Here is a 13,952-nt window from a genome sequence, read left to right as displayed (position 1 = left end):
GAAAGGTTGGCAACGTGACTCATTGGTATAAATTGATGGATTTATATTCCGATTTCTCTAACTTTTCTATCACTCTGGATTTTAATCTCACAGCTGTCTATTTTAGGCATTTGAATAATACTTCAAAGTTGTTTGGATACATCAGTTGCGCTAAATGAAGGAAATTTGAAGTCAAATATAATCATTACTTGTTAAATGTACCTGGCTTCTTTTGCATTTTATCTCAGCTTTTCCTGACTTTGGGTAAAGTTTTGAATGATATTCCAGATATGAGAGCTAAAATATTTTAAAGTGTACAGCAGGTTGTAGGATGACAGAGCTATTCAAGCAGTTGGAATCAAATCCCACTGCTGCCATATTTATTCTCCAAGGAGAAGATCCAGTGATATATATCAAAGTGGTTTCCTAAAGTAGATAAGGTATAAAAGAAGCTAAATTTGGTTGGTGGAAGCACACCTTAAGCTGTCACATGCAGTAGTTTAAAACAATTTATCATCAACTGATGATTGATCAGATATAACCAACTGAAAAGGAGAAGATCCAGTGACTTATATCAAAGTGGTTTCCTAAAGTAGATAATGTATAAAAGAAGCTACATTTGGTTGGTGGAAGCACACCTTAAGCTGTCACATGCAGTAGTTCAAAACAATTTATCATCAATTCATGATTGATCAGATATTAACCAACTGAAAAAGGATGGTGATAGTATCCTGCATTAGTCACCGAGTTCTAAACCGTTCATCATAGTTGCAACAGTCTTCTCAAACCTTTAAAATAATGATATCTGCTAACAGTAAAGATATTTAAATTTAAATTTTGCATGAAGTAATTATGTGCCCTATCAGAACTAATATTTTACTACTTCATGCATCTCAATTTCTTTTGTTATTTCAATGAAAATAAACAAAATGCAACTCAATAAAAAATATGAATTTCTCATCGATTTTATGTTTAATAATGAACTTTCTTTTAACCTTTGCTGACATCTTTTCAATTAATACTTTAAAACAAAAATCCCTTTAATTTTGATGTTCTAGATCTGTGAGCTATCCTAATGATAAGCACATATGGTAGCATGGCCGAGCAGTCTAAGGCGCTGGATTAAGGCTCCAGTCTCTTCGGAGGCATGGGTTCAAATCCCTCTGCTGCCATATTTATTATACAAAGAGTAGGCCAGTTATTGATGGCAAAGTGATTCTTTTTTTCCATTAGAAAGGATATTACCCAGCTGAAATTTGTTGGTGGAAGATTCCTCTAGCTACTCAACAGTTCATCATTGTTACAAGAGACTTCCCAAATGTTTTAAAAATGTTATCTACTAACAGTCAAGATGAGCCAAAATTAAGTTGGCATGAAGTAATTAGAAGTAATATCATAACTAATATTTAATTACTGAGTTGTCTTATCATACAATTAGAGATGGAAATGTTGGCAACGTGACTCATTGGTATAAATTGATGGATTTATATTCCGATTTCTCTAACTTTCCTATCACTCTGGATTTTAATCTCACAGCTGTCTATTTTAGGCATTTGAATAATACTTCAAAGTTGTTTGGATACATCAGTTGCGCTAAATGAAGGAAATTTGAAGTCAAATATAATCATTACTTGTTAAATGTACCTGGCTTCTTTTGCATTTTATCTCAGCTTTTCCTGACTTTGGGTAAAGTTTTGAATGACATTCCAGATATGAGAGCTAAAATATTTTAAAGTGTACAGCAGGTTGTAGGATGACAGAGCTATTCAAGCCGTTGGAATCAAATCCCACTGTTGCCATATTTATTCTCCAAGGAGAAGATCCAGTGATATATATCAAAGTGGTTTCCTAAAGTAGATAAGGTATAAAAGAAGCTAAATTTGGTTGGTGGAAGCACACCTTAAGCTGTCACATGCAGTAGTTTAAAACAATTTATCATCAACTGATGATTGATCAGATATTAACCAACTGAAAAGGAGAAGATCCAGTGACTTATATCAAAGTGGTTTCCTAAAGTAGATAAGGTATAAAAGAAGCTAAATTTGGTTGGTGGAAGCACACCTTAAGCTGTCACATGCAGTAGTTTAAAACAATTTATCATCAACTGATGATTGATCAGATATTAACCAACTGAAAAGGAGAAGATCCAGTGACTTATCTCAAAGTGGTTTCCTAAAGTAGATAAGGTATAAAAGAAGCTACATTTGGTTGGTGGAAGCACACCTTAAGCTGTCACATGCAGTAGTTCAAAACAATTTATCATCAATTCATGATTGATCAGATATTAACCAACTGAAAAAGGATGGTGATAGTATCCTGCATTAGTCACCGAGTTCTAAACCGTTCATCATAGTTGCAACAGTCTTCTCAAACCTTTAAAATAATGATATCTGCTAACAGTAAAGATATTCAAATTTAAATTTTGCATGAAGTAATTATGTGCCCTATCAGAACTAATATTTTACTACTTCATGCATCTCAATTTCTTTTGTTATTTCAATGAAAATAAACAAAATGCAATTCAATAAAAAATATGAATTTCTCATCGATTTTATGTTTAATAATGAACTTTCTTTTAACCTTTGCTGACATCTTTTCAATTAATACTTTAAAACAAAAATCCCTTTAATTTTGATGTTCTAGATCTGTGAGCTATCCTAATGATAAGCACATATGGTAGCATGGCCGAGCAGTCTAAGGCGCTGGACTAAGACTCCAGTCTCTTTCGAGGCATGGGTTCAAATCCCACTGCTGCCATATTTATTATACAAAGAGTAGGCCAGTTATTGATGTCAAAGTGATTCTTTTTTTCCATTAGATAGGATATTACCCAGCTGAAATTTGTTGGTGGAAGATTCCTCTAGCTACTCAACAGTTCATCATTGTTACAAGAGACTTCCCAAATGTTTTAAAAATGTTATCTGCTAACAGTCAAGATGAGCCAAAATTAAGTTGGCATGAAGTAATTAGAAGTAATATCATAAATAATATTTAATTACTGAGTTGTCTTATCATACAATTAGAGATGGAAATGTTGGCAACGTGACTCATTGGTATAAATTGATGGATTTATATTCCGATTTCTCTAACTTTTCTATCACTCTGGATTTTAATCTCACAGCTGTCTATTTTAGGCATTTGAATAATACTTCAAAGTTGTTTGGATACATCAGTTGCGCTAAATGAAGGAAATTTGAAGTCAAATATAATCATTACTTGTTAAATGTACCTGGCTTCTTTTGCATTTTATCTCAGCTTTTCCTGACTTTGGGTAAAGTTTTGAATGACATTCCAGATATGAGAGCTAAAATATTTTAAAGTGTACAGCAGGTTGTAGGATGACAGAGCTATTCAAGCCGTTGGAATTAAATCCCACTGCTGCCATATTTATTCTCCAAGGAGAAGATCCAGTGATATATATCAAAGTGGTTTCCTAAAGTAGATAAGGTATAAAAGAAGCTAAATTTGGTTGGTGGAAGCACACCTTAAGCTGTCACATGCAGTAGTTTAAAACAATTTATCATCAACTGATGATTGATCAGATATTAACCAACTGAAAAGGAGAAGATCCAGTGACTTATATCAAAGTGGTTTCCTAAAGTAGATAAGGAATAAAAGAAGCTAAATTTGGTTGGTGGAAGCACACCTTAAGCTGTCACATGCAGTAGTTCAAAACAATTTATCATCAATTCATGATTGATCAGATATTAACCAACTGAAAAAGGATGGTGATAGTATCCTGCATTAGTCAACGAGTTCTAAACCGTTCATCATAGTTGCAACAGTCTTCTCAAACCTTTAAAATAATGATATCTGCTAACAGTAAAGATATTAAAATTTTAATTTTGCATGAATTAATTATGTGCCCTATCAGAACTAATATTTTACAACTTCATGCATCTCAATTTCTTTTGTTATTTCAATGAAAATAAACAATATGCAATTCAATAAAAAATATGAATTTCTCATCGATTTTATGTTTAATAATGAACTTTCTTTAAACCTTTGCTGACATCTTTTCAATTAATACTTTAAAACAAAAACCCTTTAATTTTGATGTTCTAGATCTGTGAGCTATCCTAATGATATGCACATGTGGTAGCATGGCCGAGCGGTCTAAGGCGCTGGATTAAGGCTCCAGTCTCTTTGGAGGCGTGGGTTCAAATCCCACTGCTGCCATATTTATTATACAAAGAGTAGGCCAGTTATTGATGTCAAAGTGATTCTTTTTTTCCATTAGATAGGATATTACCCAGCTGAAATTTGTTGGTGAAAGATTCCTCTAGCTACTCAACAGTTCATCATTGTTACAAGAGACTTCCCAAATGTTTTAAAAATGTTATCTGCTAACAGTCAAGATGAGCCAAAATTAAGTTGGCATGAAGTAATTAGAAGTAATATCATAACTAATATTTAATTACTGAGTTGTCTTATCATACAATTAGAGATGGAAATGTTGGCAACGTGACTCATTGGTATAAATTGATGGATTTATATTCCGATTTCTCTAACTTTTCTATCACTCTGGATTTTAATCTCACAGCTGTCTATTTTAGGCATTTGAATAATACTTCAAAGTTGTTTGGATACATCAGTTGCGCTAAATGAAGGAAATTTGAAGTCAAATATAATCATTACTTGTTAAATGTACCTGGCTTCTTTTGCATTTTATCTCAGCTTTTCCTGACTTTGGGTAAAGTTTTGAATGATATTCCAGATATGAGAGCTAAAATATTTTAAAGTGTACAGCAGGTTGTAGGATGACAGAGCTATTCAAGCAGTTGGAATCAAATCCCACTGCTGCCATATTTATTCTCCAAGGAGAAGATCCAGTGATATATATCAAAGTGGTTTCCTAAAGTAGATAAGGTATAAAAGAAGCTAAATTTGGTTGGTGGAAGCACACCTTAAGCTGTCACATGCAGTAGTTTAAAACAATTTATCATCAACTGATGATTGATCAGATATAACCAACTGAAAAGGAGAAGATCCAGTGACTTATATCAAAGTGGTTTCCTAAAGTAGATAATGTATAAAAGAAGCTACATTTGGTTGGTGGAAGCACACCTTAAGCTGTCACATGCAGTAGTTCAAAACAATTTATCATCAATTCATGATTGATCAGATATTAACCAACTGAAAAAGGATGGTGATAGTATCCTGCATTAGTCACCGAGTTCTAAACCGTTCATCATAGTTGCAACAGTCTTCTCAAACCTTTAAAATAATGATATCTGCTAACAGTAAAGATATTTAAATTTAAATTTTGCATGAAGTAATTATGTGCCCTATCAGAACTAATATTTTACTACTTCATGCATCTCAATTTCTTTTGTTATTTCAATGAAAATAAACAAAATGCAACTCAATAAAAAATATGAATTTCTCATCGATTTTATGTTTAATAATGAACTTTCTTTTAACCTTTGCTGACATCTTTTCAATTAATACTTTAAAACAAAAATCCCTTTAATTTTGATGTTCTAGATCTGTGAGCTATCCTAATGATAAGCACATATGGTAGCATGGCCGAGCAGTCTAAGGCGCTGGATTAAGGCTCCAGTCTCTTCGGAGGCATGGGTTCAAATCCCTCTGCTGCCATATTTATTATACAAAGAGTAGGCCAGTTATTGATGGCAAAGTGATTCTTTTTTTCCATTAGAAAGGATATTACCCAGCTGAAATTTGTTGGTGGAAGATTCCTCTAGCTACTCAACAGTTCATCATTGTTACAAGAGACTTCCCAAATGTTTTAAAAATGTTATCTACTAACAGTCAAGATGAGCCAAAATTAAGTTGGCATGAAGTAATTAGAAGTAATATCATAACTAATATTTAATTACTGAGTTGTCTTATCATACAATTAGAGATGGAAATGTTGGCAACGTGACTCATTGGTATAAATTGATGGATTTATATTCCGATTTCTCTAACTTTCCTATCACTCTGGATTTTAATCTCACAGCTGTCTATTTTAGGCATTTGAATAATACTTCAAAGTTGTTTGGATACATCAGTTGCGCTAAATGAAGGAAATTTGAAGTCAAATATAATCATTACTTGTTAAATGTACCTGGCTTCTTTTGCATTTTATCTCAGCTTTTCCTGACTTTGGGTAAAGTTTTGAATGACATTCCAGATATGAGAGCTAAAATATTTTAAAGTGTACAGCAGGTTGTAGGATGACAGAGCTATTCAAGCCGTTGGAATCAAATCCCACTGTTGCCATATTTATTCTCCAAGGAGAAGATCCAGTGATATATATCAAAGTGGTTTCCTAAAGTAGATAAGGTATAAAAGAAGCTAAATTTGGTTGGTGGAAGCACACCTTAAGCTGTCACATGCAGTAGTTTAAAACAATTTATCATCAACTGATGATTGATCAGATATTAACCAACTGAAAAGGAGAAGATCCAGTGACTTATATCAAAGTGGTTTCCTAAAGTAGATAAGGTATAAAAGAAGCTAAATTTGGTTGGTGGAAGCACACCTTAAGCTGTCACATGCAGTAGTTTAAAACAATTTATCATCAACTGATGATTGATCAGATATTAACCAACTGAAAAGGAGAAGATCCAGTGACTTATCTCAAAGTGGTTTCCTAAAGTAGATAAGGTATAAAAGAAGCTACATTTGGTTGGTGGAAGCACACCTTAAGCTGTCACATGCAGTAGTTCAAAACAATTTATCATCAATTCATGATTGATCAGATATTAACCAACTGAAAAAGGATGGTGATAGTATCCTGCATTAGTCACCGAGTTCTAAACCGTTCATCATAGTTGCAACAGTCTTCTCAAACCTTTAAAATAATGATATCTGCTAACAGTAAAGATATTTAAATTTAAATTTTGCATGAAGTAATTATGTGCCCTATCAGAACTAATATTTTACTACTTCATGCATCTCAATTTCTTTTGTTATTTCAATGAAAATAAACAAAATGCAACTCAATAAAAAATATGAATTTCTCATCGATTTTATGTTTAATAATGAACTTTCTTTTAACCTTTGCTGACATCTTTTCAATTAATACTTTAAAACAAAAATCCCTTTAATTTTGATGTTCTAGATCTGTGAGCTATCCTAATGATAAGCACATATGGTAGCATGGCCGAGCAGTCTAAGGCGCTGGATTAAGGCTCCAGTCTCTTCGGAGGCATGGGTTCAAATCCCTCTGCTGCCATATTTATTATACAAAGAGTAGGCCAGTTATTGATGGCAAAGTGATTCTTTTTTTCCATTAGAAAGGATATTACCCAGCTGAAATTTGTTGGTGGAAGATTCCTCTAGCTACTCAACAGTTCATCATTGTTACAAGAGACTTCCCAAATGTTTTAAAAATGTTATCTACTAACAGTCAAGATGAGCCAAAATTAAGTTGGCATGAAGTAATTAGAAGTAATATCATAACTAATATTTAATTACTGAGTTGTCTTATCATACAATTAGAGATGGAAATGTTGGCAACGTGACTCATTGGTATAAATTGATGGATTTATATTCCGATTTCTCTAACTTTCCTATCACTCTGGATTTTAATCTCACAGCTGTCTATTTTAGGCATTTGAATAATACTTCAAAGTTGTTTGGATACATCAGTTGCGCTAAATGAAGGAAATTTGAAGTCAAATATAATCATTACTTGTTAAATGTACCTGGCTTCTTTTGCATTTTATCTCAGCTTTTCCTGACTTTGGGTAAAGTTTTGAATGACATTCCAGATATGAGAGCTAAAATATTTTAAAGTGTACAGCAGGTTGTAGGATGACAGAGCTATTCAAGCCGTTGGAATCAAATCCCACTGTTGCCATATTTATTCTCCAAGGAGAAGATCCAGTGATATATATCAAAGTGGTTTCCTAAAGTAGATAAGGTATAAAAGAAGCTAAATTTGGTTGGTGGAAGCACACCTTAAGCTGTCACATGCAGTAGTTTAAAACAATTTATCATCAACTGATGATTGATCAGATATTAACCAACTGAAAAGGAGAAGATCCAGTGACTTATATCAAAGTGGTTTCCTAAAGTAGATAAGGTATAAAAGAAGCTAAATTTGGTTGGTGGAAGCACACCTTAAGCTGTCACATGCAGTAGTTTAAAACAATTTATCATCAACTGATGATTGATCAGATATTAACCAACTGAAAAGGAGAAGATCCAGTGACTTATCTCAAAGTGGTTTCCTAAAGTAGATAAGGTATAAAAGAAGCTACATTTGGTTGGTGGAAGCACACCTTAAGCTGTCACATGCAGTAGTTCAAAACAATTTATCATCAATTCATGATTGATCAGATATTAACCAACTGAAAAAGGATGGTGATAGTATCCTGCATTAGTCACCGAGTTCTAAACCGTTCATCATAGTTGCAACAGTCTTCTCAAACCTTTAAAATAATGATATCTGCTAACAGTAAAGATATTCAAATTTAAATTTTGCATGAAGTAATTATGTGCCCTATCAGAACTAATATTTTACTACTTCATGCATCTCAATTTCTTTTGTTATTTCAATGAAAATAAACAAAATGCAATTCAATAAAAAATATGAATTTCTCATCGATTTTATGTTTAATAATGAACTTTCTTTTAACCTTTGCTGACATCTTTTCAATTAATACTTTAAAACAAAAATCCCTTTAATTTTGATGTTCTAGATCTGTGAGCTATCCTAATGATAAGCACATATGGTAGCATGGCTGAGCAGTCTAAGGCGCTGGACTAAGACTCCAGTCTCTTTCGAGGCATGGGTTCAAATCCCACTGCTGCCATATTTATTATACAAAGAGTAGGCCAGTTATTGATGTCAAAGTGATTCTTTTTTTCCATTAGATAGGATATTACCCAGCTGAAATTTGTTGGTGGAAGATTCCTCTAGCTACTCAACAGTTCATCATTGTTACAAGAGACTTCCCAAATGTTTTAAAAATGTTATCTGCTAACAGTCAAGATGAGCCAAAATTAAGTTGGCATGAAGTAATTAGAAGTAATATCATAAATAATATTTAATTACTGAGTTGTCTTATCATACAATTAGAGATGGAAATGTTGGCAACGTGACTCATTGGTATAAATTGATGGATTTATATTCCGATTTCTCTAACTTTTCTATCACTCTGGATTTTAATCTCACAGCTGTCTATTTTAGGCATTTGAATAATACTTCAAAGTTGTTTGGATACATCAGTTGCGCTAAATGAAGGAAATTTGAAGTCAAATATAATCATTACTTGTTAAATGTACCTGGCTTCTTTTGCATTTTATCTCAGCTTTTCCTGACTTTGGGTAAAGTTTTGAATGACATTCCAGATATGAGAGCTAAAATATTTTAAAGTGTACAGCAGGTTGTAGGATGACAGAGCTATTCAAGCCGTTGGAATTAAATCCCACTGCTGCCATATTTATTCTCCAAGGAGAAGATCCAGTGATATATATCAAAGTGGTTTCCTAAAGTAGATAAGGTATAAAAGAAGCTAAATTTGGTTGGTGGAAGCACACCTTAAGCTGTCACATGCAGTAGTTTAAAACAATTTATCATCAACTGATGATTGATCAGATATTAACCAACTGAAAAGGAGAAGATCCAGTGACTTATATCAAAGTGGTTTCCTAAAGTAGATAAGGAATAAAAGAAGCTAAATTTGGTTGGTGGAAGCACACCTTAAGCTGTCACATGCAGTAGTTCAAAACAATTTATCATCAATTCATGATTGATCAGATATTAACCAACTGAAAAAGGATGGTGATAGTATCCTGCATTAGTCAACGAGTTCTAAACCGTTCATCATAGTTGCAACAGTCTTCTCAAACCTTTAAAATAATGATATCTGCTAACAGTAAAGATATTAAAATTTAAATTTTGCATGAATTAATTATGTGCCCTATCAGAACTAATATTTTACAACTTCATGCATCTCAATTTCTTTTGTTATTTCAATGAAAATAAACAATATGCAATTCAATAAAAAATATGAATTTCTCATCGATTTTATGTTTAATAATGAACTTTCTTTAAACCTTTGCTGACATCTTTTCAATTAATACTTTAAAACAAAAACCCTTTAATTTTGATGTTCTAGATCTGTGAGCTATCCTAATGATATGCACATGTGGTAGCATGGCCGAGCGGTCTAAGGCGCTGGATTAAGGCTCCAGTCTCTTTGGAGGCGTGGGTTCAAATCCCACTGCTGCCATATTTATTATACAAAGAGTAGGCCAGTTATTGATGTCAAAGTGATTCTTTTTTTCCATTAGATAGGATATTACCCAGCTGAAATTTGTTGGTGAAAGATTCCTCTAGCTACTCAACAGTTCATCATTGTTACAAGAGACTTCCCAAATGTTTTAAAAATGTTATCTGCTAACAGTCAAGATGAGCCAAAATTAAGTTGGCATGAAGTAATTAGAAGTAATATCATAACTAATATTTAATTACTGAGTTGTCTTATCATACAATTAGAGATGGAAATGTTGGCAACGTGACTCATTGGTATAAATTGATGGATTTATATTCCGATTTCTCTAACTTTTCTATCACTCTGGATTTTAATCTCACAGCTGTCTATTTTAGGCATTTGAATAATACTTCAAAGTTGTTTGGATACATCAGTTGCGCTAAATGAAGGAAATTTGAAGTCAAATATAATCATTACTTGTTAAATGTACCTGGCTTCTTTTGCATTTTATCTCAGCTTTTCCTGACTTTGGGTAAAGTTTTGAATGATATTCCAGATATGAGAGCTAAAATATTTTAAAGTGTACAGCAGGTTGTAGGATGACAGAGCTATTCAAGCAGTTGGAATCAAATCCCACTGCTGCCATATTTATTCTCCAAGGAGAAGATCCAGTGATATATATCAAAGTGGTTTCCTAAAGTAGATAAGGTATAAAAGAAGCTAAATTTGGTTGGTGGAAGCACACCTTAAGCTGTCACATGCAGTAGTTTAAAACAATTTATCATCAACTGATGATTGATCAGATATTAACCAACTGAAAAGGAGAAGATCCAGTGACTTATATCAAAGTGGTTTCCTAAAGTAGATAAGGTATAAAAGAAGCTAAATTTGGTTGGTGGAGCACACCTTAAGCTGTCACATGCAGTAGTTTAAAACAATTTATCATCAACTGATGATTGATCAGATATTAACCAACTGAAAAGGAGAAGATCCAGTGACTTATATCAAAGTGGTTTCCTAAAGTAGATAATGTATAAAAGAAGCTACATTTGGTTGGTGGAAGCACACCTTAAGCTGTCACATGCAGTAGTTCAAAACAATTTATCATCAATTCATGATTGATCAGATATTAACTAACTGAAAAAGGATGGTGATAGTATCCTGCATTAGTCACCGAGTTCTAAACCGTTCATCATAGTTGCAACAGTCTTCTCAAACCTTTAAAATAATGATATCTGCTAACAGTAAAGATATTCAAATTTAAATTTTGCATGAAGTAATTATGTGCCCTATCAGAACTAATATTTTACTACTTCATGCATCTCAATTTCTTTTGTTATTTCAATGAAAATAAACAAAATGCAACTCAATAAAAAATATGAATTTCTCATCGATTTTATGTTTAATAATGAACTTTCTTTTAACCTTTGCTGACATCTTTTCAATTAATACTTTAAAACAAAAATCCCTTTAATTTTGATGTTCTAGATCTGTGAGCTATCCTAATGATAAGCACATATGGTAGCATGGCCGAGCAGTCTAAGGTGCTGGATTAAGGCTCCAGTCTCTTCGGAGGCATGGGTTCAAATCCCTCTGCTGCCATATTTATTATACAAAGAGTAGGCCAGTTATTGATGGCAAAGTGATTCTTTTTTTCCATTAGAAAGGATATTACCCAGCTGAAATTTGTTGGTGGAAGATTCCTCTAGCTACTCAACAGTTCATCATTGTTACAAGAGACTTCCCAAATGTTTTAAAAATGTTATCTACTAACAGTCAAGATGAGCCAAAATTAAGTTGGCATGAAGTAATTAGAAGTAATATCATAACTAATATTTAATTACTGAGTTGTCTTATCATACAATTAGAGATGGAAATGTTGGCAACGTGACTCATTGGTATAAATTGATGGATTTATATTCCGATTTCTCTAACTTTCCTATCACTCTGGATTTTAATCTCACAGCTGTCTATTTTAGGCATTTGAATAATACTTCAAAGTTGTTTGGATACATCAGTTGCGCTAAATGAAGGAAATTTGAAGTCAAATATAATCATTACTTGTTAAATGTACCTGGCTTCTTTTGCATTTTATCTCAGCTTTTCCTGACTTTGGGTAAAGTTTTGAATGACATTCCAGATATGAGAGCTAAAATATTTTAAAGTGTACAGCAGGTTGTAGGATGACAGAGCTATTCAAGCCGTTGGAATCAAATCCCACTGCTGCCATATTTATTCTCCAAGGAGAAGATCCAGTGATATATATCAAAGTGGTTTCCTAAAGTAGATAAGGTATAAAAGAAGCTAAATTTGGTTGGTGGAAGCACACCTTAAGCTGTCACATGCAGTAGTTTAAAACAATTTATCATCAACTGATGATTGATCAGATATTAACCAACTGAAAAGGAGAAGATCCAGTGACTTATATCAAAGTGGTTTCCTAAAGTAGATAAGGTATAAAAGAAGCTACATTTGGTTGGTGGAAGCACACCTTAAGCTGTCACATGCAGTAGTTCAAAACAATTTATCATCAATTCATGATTGATCAGATATTAACCAACTGAAAAAGGATGGTGATAGTATCCTGCATTAGTCACCGAGTTCTAAACCGTTCATCATAGTTGCAACAGTCTTCTCAAACCTTTAAAATAATGATATCTGCTAACAGTAAAGATATTCAAATTTTAATTTTGCATGAATTAATTATGTGCCCTATCAGAACTAATATTTTACAACTTCATGCATCTCAATTTCTTTTGTTATTTCAATGAAAATAAACAAAATGCAATTCAATAAAAAATATGAATTTCTCATCGATTTTATGTTTAATAATGAACTTTCTTTAAACCTTTGCTGACATCTTTTCAATTAATACTTTAAAACAAAAAACCCTTTAAATTTGATGTTCTAGATCTGTGAGCTATCCTAATGATATGCACATGTGGTAGCATGGCCGAGCAGTCTAAGGTGCTGGATTAAGGCTCCAGTCTCTTTGGAGACGTGGGTTCAAATCCCACTGCTGCCATATTTATTATACAAAGAGTAGGCCAGTTATTGATGTCAAAGTGATTCTTTTTTTCCATTAGATAGGATATTACCCAGCTGAAATTTGTTGGTGGAAGATTCCTCTAGCTACTCAACAGTTCATCATTGTTACAAGAGACTTCCCAAATGTTTTAAAAATGTTATCTGCTAACAGTCAAGATGAGCCAAAATTAAGTTGGCATGAAGTAATTAGAAGTAATATCATAAATAATATTTAATTACTGAGTTGTCTTATCATACAATTAGAGATGGAAATGTTGGCAACGTGACTCATTGGTATAAATTGATGGATTTATATTCCGATTTCTCTAACTTTTCTATCACTCTGGATTTTAATCTCACAGCTGTCTATTTTAGGCATTTGAATAATACTTCAAAGTTGTTTGGATACATCAGTTGCGCTAAATGAAGGAAATTTGAAGTCAAATATAATCATTACTTGTTAAATGTACCTGGCTTCTTTTGCATTTTATCTCAGCTTTTCCTGACTTTGGGTAAAGTTTTGAATGACATTCCAGATATGAGAGCTAAAATATTTTAAAGTGTACAGCAGGTTGTAGGATGACAGAGCTATTCAAGCCGTTGGAATTAAATCCCACTGCTGCCATATTTATTCTCCAAGGAGAAGATCCAGTGATATATATCAAAGTGGTTTCCTAAAGTAGATAAGGTATAAAAGAAGCTAAATTTGGTTGGTGGAAGCACACCTTAAGCTGTCACATGCAGTAGTTTAAAACAATTTATCATCAACTG

At 33.0% G+C, this 13,952-nt stretch overlaps 4 non-coding genes across 4 annotated transcripts; all 4 read left to right on the top strand.

Moving 5' to 3' along the window:
- Window positions 1-2,654: 2,654 nt before the first annotated feature.
- TRNAL-AAG (transfer RNA leucine (anticodon AAG)) lies at window positions 2,655-2,736 on the top strand. The gene has a single exon. It is a non-coding gene; the product is annotated as a tRNA-Leu (tRNA).
- Window positions 2,737-4,076: 1,340 nt separating this feature from the next.
- TRNAL-AAG (transfer RNA leucine (anticodon AAG)) lies at window positions 4,077-4,158 on the top strand. The gene has a single exon. It is a non-coding gene; the product is annotated as a tRNA-Leu (tRNA).
- A 5,932-nt stretch (window positions 4,159-10,090) lies between these two features.
- Window positions 10,091-10,172, top strand: TRNAL-AAG (transfer RNA leucine (anticodon AAG)). Its single transcript has one exon. It is a non-coding gene; the product is annotated as a tRNA-Leu (tRNA).
- Window positions 10,173-13,097: 2,925 nt separating this feature from the next.
- On the top strand, window positions 13,098-13,179 carry TRNAL-AAG (transfer RNA leucine (anticodon AAG)). The gene has a single exon. It is a non-coding gene; the product is annotated as a tRNA-Leu (tRNA).
- The last annotated feature ends 773 nt before the right edge of the window (window positions 13,180-13,952 follow it).

The sequence above is a fragment of the Taudactylus pleione genome, unplaced genomic scaffold (assembly GCF_031769625.1).
Source record: "Taudactylus pleione unplaced genomic scaffold, aTauple2 ptg000016l, whole genome shotgun sequence".
In the NCBI taxonomy this organism is placed as follows: domain Eukaryota; kingdom Metazoa; phylum Chordata; class Amphibia; order Anura; family Myobatrachidae; genus Taudactylus; species Taudactylus pleione.
This window is presented reverse-complemented; position numbering and strand designations above follow the sequence as displayed.